The sequence below is a fragment of the Protopterus annectens genome, chromosome 3.part0 (genome assembly GCF_019279795.1).
Source record: "Protopterus annectens isolate FY-2018-M chromosome 3.part0, PAN1.0, whole genome shotgun sequence".
In the NCBI taxonomy this organism is placed as follows: Eukaryota; Metazoa; Chordata; order Ceratodontiformes; family Protopteridae; genus Protopterus; species Protopterus annectens.
In genome coordinates, this window is record NC_056731.1 from 549,636,167 (window position 1) to 549,649,955 (window position 13,789).

Here is a 13,789-nt window from a genome sequence, read left to right on the forward strand (position 1 = left end):
ATTGTGTGTTGCAGGCCATTGGCTGCTGCACCTGTTACCACAGTACTGCAGTTTCTGATATGGTTCAAGGCATTTCCTGGCTGTTTTCTGACCTTAATATGTGACTCATACTTCAGAACTGTACAGTGCTTCACAGACTGTCCAGACTTTTTTTTTTTGCCTCATATTTTTGGCCTGTCTCACATAACATTGTGGTTGTCTGTCAAATTCGTGGCAAATTAGTGAAGATTGAAGTAAATAAATAATGACAGGCATTTGTGTTTCAGAGTCCATGCACATCAGGAGAGTCATGCTAATGCAGGACCTGTTATTCTATTGACATTCTACATTTGTAGAAGCAAATATTTAAAAACTGTCCCAATTTGTGGGTCGTGGTCCCACTTTTATTCATTTTATTTGGCCCAGATTTCCTGCTCTAAGAGGTTGAGAGGTATGATGTGCCTGGGATACAAGGTGAAACACCACACACAGGGTGACAGTATGCATACCTTTCCCTGTACATATTTTTGCATAATGTCCAGCATTTCACTCCATATGTCTTCTCTATTCCTCATATATTTGTTGTTTTCCAGTGCTATACTTTAAATAGCGGTCACTGATTTGTTGCACCTACTGACATATTTAAGTGATGGCCTTTGCATCCTGCAGCTAATCTGACCTGTTGCAGCCTGCTGTTACACTAGCCACCTGCTAGGTTACACAGAGCGTGTATAATGTCTATCTGTAGGTACGGCCCTTTGTGCTCCCCATTCACTCTGGCTTTGTCCAGCTTTCTTGCAGTAACAGATTGAAGGGTTATGACAGTCTGTGGGACTACCACCTTATGAATACCTCACATGCAAAAGAAGTTGGATGCTACCAGATTCAAACCATCAGCACCATCACACATGCTACTGTCCCTGGTCCAGTGAGTCACACCAACCACCATACAGAGGGGTTTTATTCCTCACACTATCAACAAGATAGAGGAATTGCCTGGTGTACTGGCATATCATTGCAGACTTACTGTTACAGCAATTGTATGGAACACTGACGTGTTTGGAGTGGGGGAAGACCATCTATGTGGTGCTGGCATAGACAGTTATGTGACTGCCCTGTGACCCCACTGTTTGGCATCTCCCTGGAATATTATTGTGGAAACTCCACAATAGTATTCCAGGGAGATGTCACTGTTTGACATCTCCCTGGAATACTATTGTGGAGTTTTCAGCCATGTAGCCTAGTGGCTATTATGGGCCACATACTAGTGAACAGAGTACCTGTTGTCCCAAGTGGCTATTAGATCTGTACAAGTAGCCCAGTAGCCCACTATAGATTTCTGCAAGTAGCCTGGCAGCACACCATATATAGCCCACTATATTCCTTTGCATACATGCGGCAGGTCCATACGTATGCTCCTATATTGTAGTACCCCTTACAAGTAGTGTACAGGAGAGTGACTTACCTTGTGAATGCAGAATTTGACAGACTTGTAGTTTGGGGATGACTCTGTCTGAAGCACACAGTACACAACCGATACATGGTGAGGTACAGGTTGTGTGGGTTGGCTGGCATTATTTTTACTAATATGTATGCGAGTCAGAGTAAGGTGTGAGTTTCTAGGGCCCTAGGGTGTCAGTGCATGTGCTATGTGTTGTCTGTTGGCCAAGGCCAGGGCATATTGGGCACACCTACACCTACCTACAGGGACATCCTCAGGAGGTTCCTTCTCCGAGGCCCTTGTGAGTGTGACTGTGGTGGCCTAGGCACTGGTGGGGGTCTGTGTATCTCTTCACTTTGCTGATCCTGCTGCAGCTGTTTCCACAGGATCATATTGTGTAGCATGGCACATACTGTGAACATCTGTGCACATGTGGCTGAAGAGTACTGCAAGGCTCAACTAGGTATAGCGAGGCACTAGAACTGTGACTTCAACAGCCCAAACAAATGCTCTATGATGTTCCTGGTTTGTGCATGTGCCTCATTATGGTGTTCTTCAGTGGGTGGGTGTGCATTTCTAATGGGTGTCATCATTCACGGTTCCAGTGCATAGTCAGCATCCCCAAGTAAATGGCTGTGTGGGATGTCCCCCTTAGCAAACATCTGGTACAGCTGTGATGCCTGACAAATATGAGAGTCATGATAATGGCCAGGGCTGCCACTATACACAATCATGATAATGCCCTGGGCATTGCACATAACCTGGCAGTTGATGGAGTGGTGCCCTTTGTGGTTGATGTAGATTCTACCCTCTTCACTTGGTGTTCCATTGCTGTGTACATGAGTGCAATTTATGGCACCCAGTATCTCAGGGTAGTGTACTACATGGTAGAAGAGTCACATACTGCTGGCCCTCTCCTCAGGGGTGTGGGGAAAATAAATGTGCTCACTGGCATTTGGTAGCATGGCATCCAGTAACTGGTGGAGTACCCTGGAAGCAGATGCCTGTGAGACGCTCATCATATCCCCAGTTTGTTTTTGGAAAGTACCTGTAGCTAGTATCCTAAGTGCTACACATACCTTTGTTTCCAGTGGGATGGGTTCCCCTCTGTTGGCCCTGGGTCTGAGTTGAGGGCAGCAGAGCTCAGTGAGTTCTTGCAGTATGTCCCTGTGTACCCTGTAGTGCTTTAGAATTCCAGCTCATGTAGCTCTGGTAAGTTATCCTGGGCCTGAACACTCCTCTTCTTCTCAGTCTAGGCCTATGGTCAGCTGCATTGACCTCAGCATCTAGGACATACATATGTAGAAGACCTGCAGCAGCCCCTAGCATTCTCTTGGTTAAAATTCCTAAGTCTGTACTCTAATGGTGGAGAGTATAGGCGGAAATCAGATTGTAGGGTGTGTGCATACTTTATAGTGCTCTGCTGTAGGTGTAGCCTGTGTGATTGCCTACCTATGATGCATTCCACCTGCCTGCCATGTACATCATACAGTGGTTTAATGGCCCTGGACTCATCAGCAATTAATATATCACTGGCTTTCTCAGCCAATTTTTTTTGAAAGCCTTCCTTACTGAGCACTGTGTCATGCCACTCAAACCCATGCCACATATATAAACAAGGCTTAGCAGTGAGCAGACACGCCCCCATGGAAGGTCATGCTCTGCATGACAGTGTGCCATGTAAACATACTCAAATATGCTCAAACCCACTGAAAAATGTGCCCAGAAGGTAAAGAAAAGCTTAGCAGTCATCAGACACACGCCCAGCTGAGCAGAGTGGCCGACTGCACAAACAGGTGCCACTGAGCTCCGATGAGCTTAAAAGTTTGATGTCAACTACCTCTTTTGTGGACACTAACATGGTTCTGTCCTAACACGGATGTGATCTGTGGACAGATTAGCAACCACAGCAGTTTTTACATTGTACATACACCACACAGGGTCCTATAATGCATTCATGTTGCATACTCACAAATTCTGTTTTTTACAATGTTTTTATATATTTTTTTCATAACAGCATGTTTGTACACTGTCAAGCACTGCACAAACATACCCATTGTATTAAAAAAAAAATAAAATTATTTTACATTATTTTCCATATGGTTTTGGACACACAGTGGTTAGTTTTGCACATATCTGTGTCCTCTATACTATTTCTGCTATGATAAGTACACTTTTATAGCCCCTGATGTAATTTTTACATCCTGTACACAGAATTTTTCTGTGTACATTATGGGCACCAATATGGGGTCTACACAACTGCCTTTCTGCTTGCTGGATCACTCTACCTGCCTCATTTGCATGCATTTCACCTGCTTATGAGGTGATTTGCATGCCACGAATACTTCCATGCTCTCATGCTCGTGCACACCCCTCAGCTCCACTTACTGGATTGCACATCTGCTTACTTTCATGTAAGCAGTGTGCCACTATGCCTACATGGAAAATAAGTTAGTGTAGACTTTATTAAATCCTCCCAATAACTAAAATGAACACAAATAACTATACAGTTTTAGTAATTTTCCACTATTAACAAAGGAAGAGAAGAGCAGCAGTCTTATAGAAAAACTCAGTCTTAATGCTAAAAAATCGTAGATGCATATTATTAAAAAACAAGGATCTTCTGTTTAGTAACAGTATCCATGAATGGGAAGATATACATTCCAGTAAACATTTTTTGGTTACCTGGATTAGGTGCCATAGTAGGCAAGCAGCATTTAGAAGAGATTCTACACCTTGTTAAAGAGGAAATAATCATAGCAGGAGACTTTAATCGTATAATGAATGATGAGGACATTGCTGCTAGAAACACATGAAAGAAAACAGTGCCTTCTAAGGTGCTATCTGATTTTACTGAAACTTTTAATATTGTAGACATTAATGAATATGCTGATCCTAATACATTATTCTTTACACATTACTCTCATTGACATGACACAAATCCAAGAATCGATATGTACATATCAAGAGACATAACTACAAATCTGGATAAAGTCAAAAGTAATCACATGCCCATTGTCAGACCATAATGCAATTACTTTTGATTTATATTTAAATATAAAACAAAGAATGACTGTAACTAGAATTTCTTCATACATAATAACTTTGTTTAAATAATTTTATATTAAAGAGATACAAACATTTTTAGACATAAATCTTACTGAAGATGTGTCAGAGATATATATTTAGGAATCTCTGAAGTCATGTTTATAACGTAAAGCATTAACATGGTTTAAAAACAAGAAAAGGCAATGGGACAAAGACTTGCTGGCATTCCAAGCAAGAACTGATACACTAAAGTTAAACATTCAGAATGGAAAGATGAATTTAATAAGTGAATTAGATGATACGAATGAAAAACATTAGAGACACTATATCATAAGACAATGATACATTTAGAAAACATCGAACTATGTTCTTGTTTGACGAACCCCAGAAATAAGAAAATAATAGCAAATAGAACTAAAAAGATCAGAAAAGCTACTCAGATAAAAGGAAATATACATTCCAGATTCCAGAAATAAAGTATCAGACTTAGAGGGGATACTAGAAGCAATTAAATTATACTTTCATAAAGTTAATACCAAAAAGGAAATAATAGAACCTCAAAATATAATAAAGTCTTTCTTTAGAAAACATATCAAAACCAAACTAACAGATGATCATATAACATTAATAGACAGACAAATAACTATGACTGAACTTAAATCCAAAATTAAGAATTTAAAGCCGAACAAAGTACCTGTCAAAGATACTATGATCCCAGAATTGTTCAAATTTTTAACCAAAGATCTGGCATTACTATTAAAAGTATTTAAATTAGTAAAGGTAAGCAAAAATATTCCTCCTTCTTTGAAATATACAGTAATATCACCTACTTTGAAATTAGGTAAAATGCAAAGGAATGTTCATCTTATAGACCTACGTCTTTACTAAATGTTGATTATAAATTGTTTATGGAAATACATACAGCTAGTATCAAACACCTACTTCCCTTAATAACGGATGAAGATCAAACTGGCTTCATGAAAGACATAAATACATATGATAACATTAAAAGAATTATAGCATTATGTGATTACCTTAATCATACAAAAAAAAAAAAGAAACAACATGAATATAATCAGTTTAGACATAAATAGTGCCTTTGATTCTATCCACTGGGATTATCTATGGTCACTTCTAGAAGAATATGGATTTTCTCAAAAATTCACACTATTAATTAAATCACTTTATGAAAAATCCTTAGAATATATAAAGATTGGATCATGCTTTTCTAGATCTTTAGAAATTACTAAAGGTACAAAACAGGGATGCCCTTTGTGTCCATTATTACTTGCCTTGGTAATCAAACCTTTTGCAAATTAAATTTGAATGACAAAAAATATTAAAGGTATACAAACTGACAATAGTCTGGAAATGAAGGTTCAGTCATTTGCAGATGATATTTTATTTGTTAACCTTACAAGATGAAAACACCTCTCTAAAAACTCTATTAAATTTAATTGAACACTTTCAGAAGCTCTTTAACCTTAAATTTAATGAAAATAAGACACAGATATTTCTTATAAACTCAAATAAGAAAGACATAGATCAGGATTTTGATAAATATATAGCTGCTGGCAATAAAATAAAATACTTAGGTTACATTAACAGATGAACTAGATAAAACAATAATAAACTACTTTAATATTCTAAATAACATGAAGAAATAAAGTAACTGTCAGGATACACCACGAGAATCCAAAATATAGATAAAATCTTCTTTATTCCAACACAAGTAAAGGATAAGCGCTTTCGCGTGCTTCATGCACGCTTCATCAGATCTATTTAATGTATAATTAATACTTCACTTATATAGTGGAAAACCATTCAATTCAATACAAATCAACCAATTAAAAAACTTTTCATCACTAATTAGAGTTTTAAAATTTAAAATCACATACAACAAATTCCTTCTGCTTCCTACTGAGTCACACCGAACCTGCCTAGTAGAATCAGATATTGTGAACATGTTTCAAAGGAAATAGTAAGTAGATAGACATCTGTACAACTCATTATCAGTCGTATAAAGATATATATATATATATATATATATATATATATATATATATACACCATTTACAGAAATATATGCAAAAAATAAATAAATGCATAGGCAACTGCAAAAATCATCTATGACATTCTCTTCAGACGAATTGAAATAAAGAAAAATGTGGTGAAACATCACTCAAAGTCTGTCTATTAGTCGCTAACATCTCCATTCATAAGACTGCAGATAGAGAGCTTAAAATATTACCTAAAGCATTTGGTTTAGATAAAAAGACATGTCAAGCCTATCTGCAGATCGCTGGCATCTCCATCGCTAGTATAGCTAGTGTTCATATTGATTTATTAGTCAGCAAAACTAATATCCAGTGAGGAAAAATAAAATAAAATATATATGTATCTAGATGTCTATTCGTATGTTATTCAGATACTGTGTTCAGATAAATCTAATATAGACACCAAACACATCAGACAGCCAAAATTTAATCACGACGGTAGGTGTCTTACATCTTTCCTTTACTAAACGGTAAAAACATTAACACTCAATCTCGACGATAACCATAAAAATAAAAACTCATGTGAAAGTGCTCCACTGTATAAAATATAATATATATTATGTAAAATATGTGACTTCATGTATATTGAGTGTTGGGAACTAACATCACGTTACCATATAGAATGGATAAATAAATGCAATAAATCAGACGATGTCTGTGCTTTCATATACTCAAAAACGAAAATGTAAAGGTTAGGAATAAAGAGATAAAAAATATATTAAAAAATATTAAAAATCAATAATTGTTAATAAACAGTTAATAGTTGAGACTGGAAATAAATCAATTGACCATTCATATAATTATGTGTAATCAATTGTAAACTAGTAAACGGCAGATATCAAATGGCAAATATCAATTATTGAATGTTAAGCTTTATGCATTTTATGTTGCTTCTTAAATATTTAATATCTGCCTATTCATATAGCGATCAAAATAATCTATTTATCTTAATTTGGAATGGGAGAGCCTATACTTACTCAAAGCAGAGCTGTTAACATTTGTAATTGATACTATTCTATATAAAAATTCCAACATATATATTTCATAAAGTTCTAAAACAACAATTTAGAATCAATATATATATATAATAACCTTAAAACCTGTTGAACTCTTTCTATAAAACCAGTTCAGAATGGAAAGATAGAATAGAGAAATAGCGATTCCATGAAAGAGACAGTAGTTATACGTCTCTGCTGTATTCATGGTGGAGTAAATAATCTATATAAATTCAGTGAGACTAGGACAGAATTCAAGCTAAAACATGAATAGGAATAGACTGCATCATGTCAAAACTTGGTCCTGTTCTTATGATATCCAAATTTAGTTAATAAAACTCACAAAGCCCCAATAGTCAACCCAACTTGGTTGTTACTTAATAGTTCTATAATACTTGATAGTTCTATGAATGATGTAAATGCTCAACTTTGTTCCAGGAGTGGTTTCAAGGAGACATAGTTGTTAATTCCAGGTTCTCTATGTGCACCTGATCTAAAAATCCACTCTAACTCTAATTTAGCTAGACAATTGCTATTATCACCCATTCTAGGGCTGGTCTTCAAAACTTGTAGAACTCTGAATCTAAATTCATGTGTTGGATTCAGGTTGATGTGTTTAGCCAACGCATTTAATTCATTGTGTTTGCGAATATCGTAAACATGATTGTAAATGCGTTCTCTCAGTCTCCTCTTAGTGAGTCCAATATAGAACGCCTGACAAAATATGCAGTTAGCCATATATATCAAGTTTGTAGTATTACAATCAGTATATATATTAGGTCTATATTCAAAGTACCCTTCTGGATGTTTAAAGTGTTGTGTGGTCGTGATGTATTTGCACATCTTGCATCTCTTGCATGGAAAAGTGCCATGTGTCTCAACTTCGCTTTCTCTTGTGCTAAAATTATTATGTAAATTCTTGGAAAAATTCTCTTTCAGGTTATCACAAGTCCGAAATATAAAGGTGGGTCTATCACCTACAAGTATCTTTATATCAACTATTGTCGTAAGTATATTCCAATGTTTGGTTATAATGCTTCTAATCCCACCATTATCATTAGTATACTTCAATATAAATGTAACCTTCTTATCATTAGTCCCATATGTACTGTAAATTCGTTTATCTTTTCTGAACAGACTCGTTCTATTACCTTTATCAATTCCAATATTACGTTTTGACAAGTCTTGTCCTGCTATAGGGGACACTATATCAAGTCTTATCTCTTTAACTAATGTTTGATTATAGCCCCTCTCCAAAAAAAGTGATTCCATAATATCAGCTTCTTTTTGTAGGGTGACGGGATCCTTACATATTCTGGTGATCCTCGAGAATTGACCCCTTACTACCCCAGAAAATACATGTCTGGGGTGCATGCTATTATAATCCAGCATTGTGTTTCTCCAACACGTTTTCCTGAATAATTTTGAAGTCAATTTCCCATCACTGTTGAAATACAGGGTCACATCTAGGAAATTAATATCTCCACTAGAGTATTCATATGTAAACTTAAGAAATGTGGTAGTTTCCTCTAAATACTCCACAAATCTCCTCAGTTCTTCTATAGTACCATCCCATATCAGTATCACATCATCCACAAACCTCCTGTACAACCGTATTTTGTCCATCCACATGCTGTTAAATAAATGTTCCTGCTCCCAATAATAAAAAACAAGATTGGCATAGGAGTTCGCGCATGGGGTGCCCATAGCGACACCCCATGTCTGCAGATAATATTTACTGTTAAACATGAATAAATTGCAGTATAACACCATATCTAAAAGTTGATTAATCAAAATTTGTCTATCACCTGAAAAGTTACTGTTTTTAACCATTAGCTCTCTCACAGCCTGCAAACCATATTCATTAGGAATACATGTGAATAGGTTGCAGACGTCAAGCGTAACCAGAAGCAATTTCCTATTGTCTGTATTCAATGGTTCAATAAATTCTAAGTCATTCAATAGATGTTGTGTATCCCTTAAAATAGTATTGATATTGTTAACCAGTGGTCTCAGCATTTTTTCCAAAAATATAGAGATATTATAAGTCGCCCATTGTCTACCTGATACAATCGGTCGCATGGGTAACGGCTCAACTTCTTTATGTATCTTGGGTAGGCCCTTTAGAGCTGGTATAAGTGGTTCATTAATATGTAAAAAATCATTCATTTCTCGACTGATTTGTCGACACATGAGCAAATCATATAGGCTATCACTAACACTGTTTATTACACCCATAACACCTTCAAGTGTAAGTTCCTTGTATGTACTATCATGTGTAAGGGTTGTCTCTACAATTGCAGTATATTCAGCTTTATCTAATACAACAACACCTCCCCCTTTGTCAGCAGATGTTATTAAGATATCATTGTTCCTTTGTAAATTAATCAATGAATCATATTCAGCTCTACTCAAATTAAAGAATCTATTCCTAACGTACTTCCTAGAATAAAATGCATATAAATCTTTCTCGCATGATCTAACGAAACATTCCACCATGGGTGGTAACTGGGGAGAGAACGTACTTTTTTGCTTAAAGTCATTTATAATAGCATTATCACTATCACCAATCTTGTTTTTAAAGAACAATTTGATAGCCACTTTCCTCGCAAAAAGTCTCAAGTCAGTCAAAGTTTCAGACAGTTTACTGGACTGCGAGGGAACAAAGTTCAAACCTCTGTTTAAAAGTGATAAGTCAGATACAGATAGAATGCATTTAGAATAATTGAAGACCAAAAAAGTCAATTCCAGTTTCTTTTTTGTTGCTCGTACCTGTCTGTCGAAAATTTCCATTTCCTCGGTCCCCGACTCATGGACCTCCCTCTGGCTGTCTTGTTCAGTCTGATTGGAAAAGGAGCATCCATTTGTTTGTTCGCTACTGCGGTGTGTCGTCTAACTGCTCCTGTTCTAATAGAATCATCAACAGGATATAGTGCTAGCTGATTTGTTGGAGGTGTTTGTGTTTCCGTTAATCCAATAGAATTTTCAGCTCTAAAACTAGTCGACTCCCCTGTGGAAATTACAGCCGTAACTGAAGGCGCCAAATTTGAATTGCTCACGTCACCAACTTCTGGTTCTCTCATGTGTGGACGAGTATTACGATCCATCCGCATTGTATTATTCTCAACAGTTCTCGGCCAAACAAATATATTCCCCATTTTGAAGTCCTGTAGATCCCTGGTTAATTTCCGTTATTTAATACTTCTCAATTTGTCACTGTACAATTGAATTTGTGTTGATATACTGTTCAGTTTCCTGATAAACACTTCAGAGCGGAACCGCTCCGTGATATTCTGATACAGTGTGTCAGTTTCTTTCTGTAGAGCAGTCTCAAACGGTTCAAAATATTCAAGTAATAGATTGATGTATTTATTGCCAAGTTCTAAGTTTAAGTCCTGCCACTTCTTCAATAAATCCGGATAAAGTTGACCATAAGTAGGCATGCACAGAACGCGTATGCCTCTCGGTACTACATTGAAGTGGAGGCATGCTTGTAAATGTTTTCTCTGCCAGGAGAATCTCTGCAGTTTGTATAAATTATTCTCCAAATCCCTTATTAAGTTATAAAAATCACTCATGTTCACATCTTGTTCATTTCTCATTGTTCTTATATCTGTTGTTTCTAAAAAGTCTAAATTTAGTAATGGATTGCTTTTCGGTGGTAAGAATGCATCAATCTCCAGTAAACCCATTCTTGTTTCTGGGTTATAATCCAGCTCAACATTAACATTCTCCATTGCGTGGAGGTAGCGGCACAATCCAAAAAATAGTAGTAAAACGTAGAAACAATTACCGCTAAACTCTCCCAAAGTATCCTGTAGCAAAAAACACCAGCACGAAGAAATAAAGTAACTGTCAGGATACACCACGAGAATCCAAAATATAGATAAAATCTTCTTTATTCCAACACAAGTAAAGGATAAGCGTTTTCGCGTGCTTCATGCACGCTTCATCAGATCTATTTAATGTATAATTAATACTTCACTTATATAGTGGAAAACCATCCAATTCAATACAAATCAACCAATTAAAAAACTTTTCATCACTAATTAGAGTTTTAAAATTTAAAATCACATACAACAAATTCCTTCTGCTTCCTACTGAGTCACACCGAACCTGCCTAGTAGAATCAGATATTGTGAACATGTTTCAAAGGAAATAGTAAGTAGATAGACATCTGTACATCTCATTATCAGTTGTATAAAGATATATATATATATATATATATACACCATTTACAGAAATATATGCAAAAAATAAATAAATGCATAGGCAACTGCAAAAATCATCTATGACATTCTCTTCAGACGAATTGAAATAAAGAAAAATGTGGTGAAACATCACTCAAAGTCTGTCTATTAGTCGCTAACATCTCCATTCATAAGACTGCAGATAGAGAGCTTAAAATATTACCTAAAGCATTTGGTTTAGATAAAAAGACATGTCAAGCCTATCTGCAGATCGCTGGCATCTCCATCGCTAGTATAGCTAGTGTTCATATTGATTTATTAGTCAGCAAAACTAATATCCAGTGAGGAAAAATAAAATAAAATATATATGTATCTAGATGTCTATTCGTATGTTATTCAGATACTGTGTTCAGATAAATCTAATATAGACACCAAACACATCAGACAGCCAAAATTTAATCACGACGGTAGGTGTCTTACATCTTTCCTTTACTAAACGGTAAAAACATTAACACTCAATCTCGACGATAACCATAAAAATAAAAACTCATGTGAAAGTGCTCCACTGTATAAAATATAATATATATTATGTAAAATATGTGACTTCATGTATATTGAGTGTTGGGAACTAACATCACGTTACCATCTACGTTCTACATTCTAAATAACATGAAAACACTCATTCAAAAATGGAATAAATACTTTTTTACAATGGAGAACATGCATTATATAATTAAAATGATTATTTTTCCAAAAGTATTATACTTCTTACAAGCCTTTTCTGTACCTCCTCCTAAATCTTACATAAAATAATTTAATAAACTAATGCTAAACTTCTTATGGTTTCCCAGTAAACCCAGAATAGCTCTGAATCATCACTTAATGACTGGGAAACAGGAGGACTCAGTCTTCCAGATATAGAAATATATGCACTGTCATCTAATATAAAAAAAACAATCGATGGGATTCAATAAACTCTGTGCAGGAATAGCACTATTCCTGCACTGAATTTTTCATGTCTGTACAGCACAGCAGTGTGCCTTGCATATTGATGAAGGCGAGTTGCTGTTTAACCTACACGGACATGAACTGTGAATGAGTGCAGGGGGTGTGTTCAAGTAGTGCATGGACATTGAACACACCACCTGCACTCAGAAAGTGCCGTACAGCTCTTCCCCATACAGCACTTCCTAGTAGGATCTGGCATACTGTTAGAGAACTACTCTAATATTATGCCAGTATTTTAGTGTCTGTGGACACTGACATATATATACGGCAGCAGGAAAGAAATTCAGGGGGTGTGTAACAGGTTCTATGACACCCCCTCTGCATTGTAAAAGTGCCGTACAACACCTCAACAATCTGCTAAAGCACAAATAATGGGGGATAAATCCCTGAAAAGGGACACATCATGTATATTGCCTTCACAAACTTCGAAAGTTGATAGAAAACAGGTCATGCATTAGCATGAATTACTGAAGAATAAAAGTCTGAATGCAAATGTATGCCAATATTCCCTGACAGCAGTCTGTGTGTACAAAGGCACAAATAATGTGGGGAAAAAAACAATAAAAATAGGGACACTTCTGAAAAATTGCCCTCGCACACTTAGAAAGTTGATAGAAAACAGGGTATGTATTAGCAGGAATCTCTGAAGGATAGAAGTCTGAAAGCCAAATGTATGACATTATTTCCTGATTGCAGTCCTCAAAGGCTTGTCAGAACACCACAATACTCACTATATAACATAATAATATAATAATAATATTATATATTTTTTTTTTAGGCTAAGGAATGTTTAAGCATAGCTAAGCAGGTGTGCGAGTTATGGCCCTCAGCTTACCATGGCTTAAACATCCCATAGGAGATAAATACAAATATAGAGGTAAAGTTTCCAAACTGAGGTAGTATAGTGGTTAGAGTCCCAGCATTACATGCAGGCATTCATGGTTTGAGTAACAAGACAGGCAATTTATTATTATATAGGAAAGTAGTGTTAAAATTATTTTTTTAAACTTAAATTATGTAGCAACTGGTTGTTGTCAACCAGGGTAGTGTAGCTGGTGTACAATGAAAATG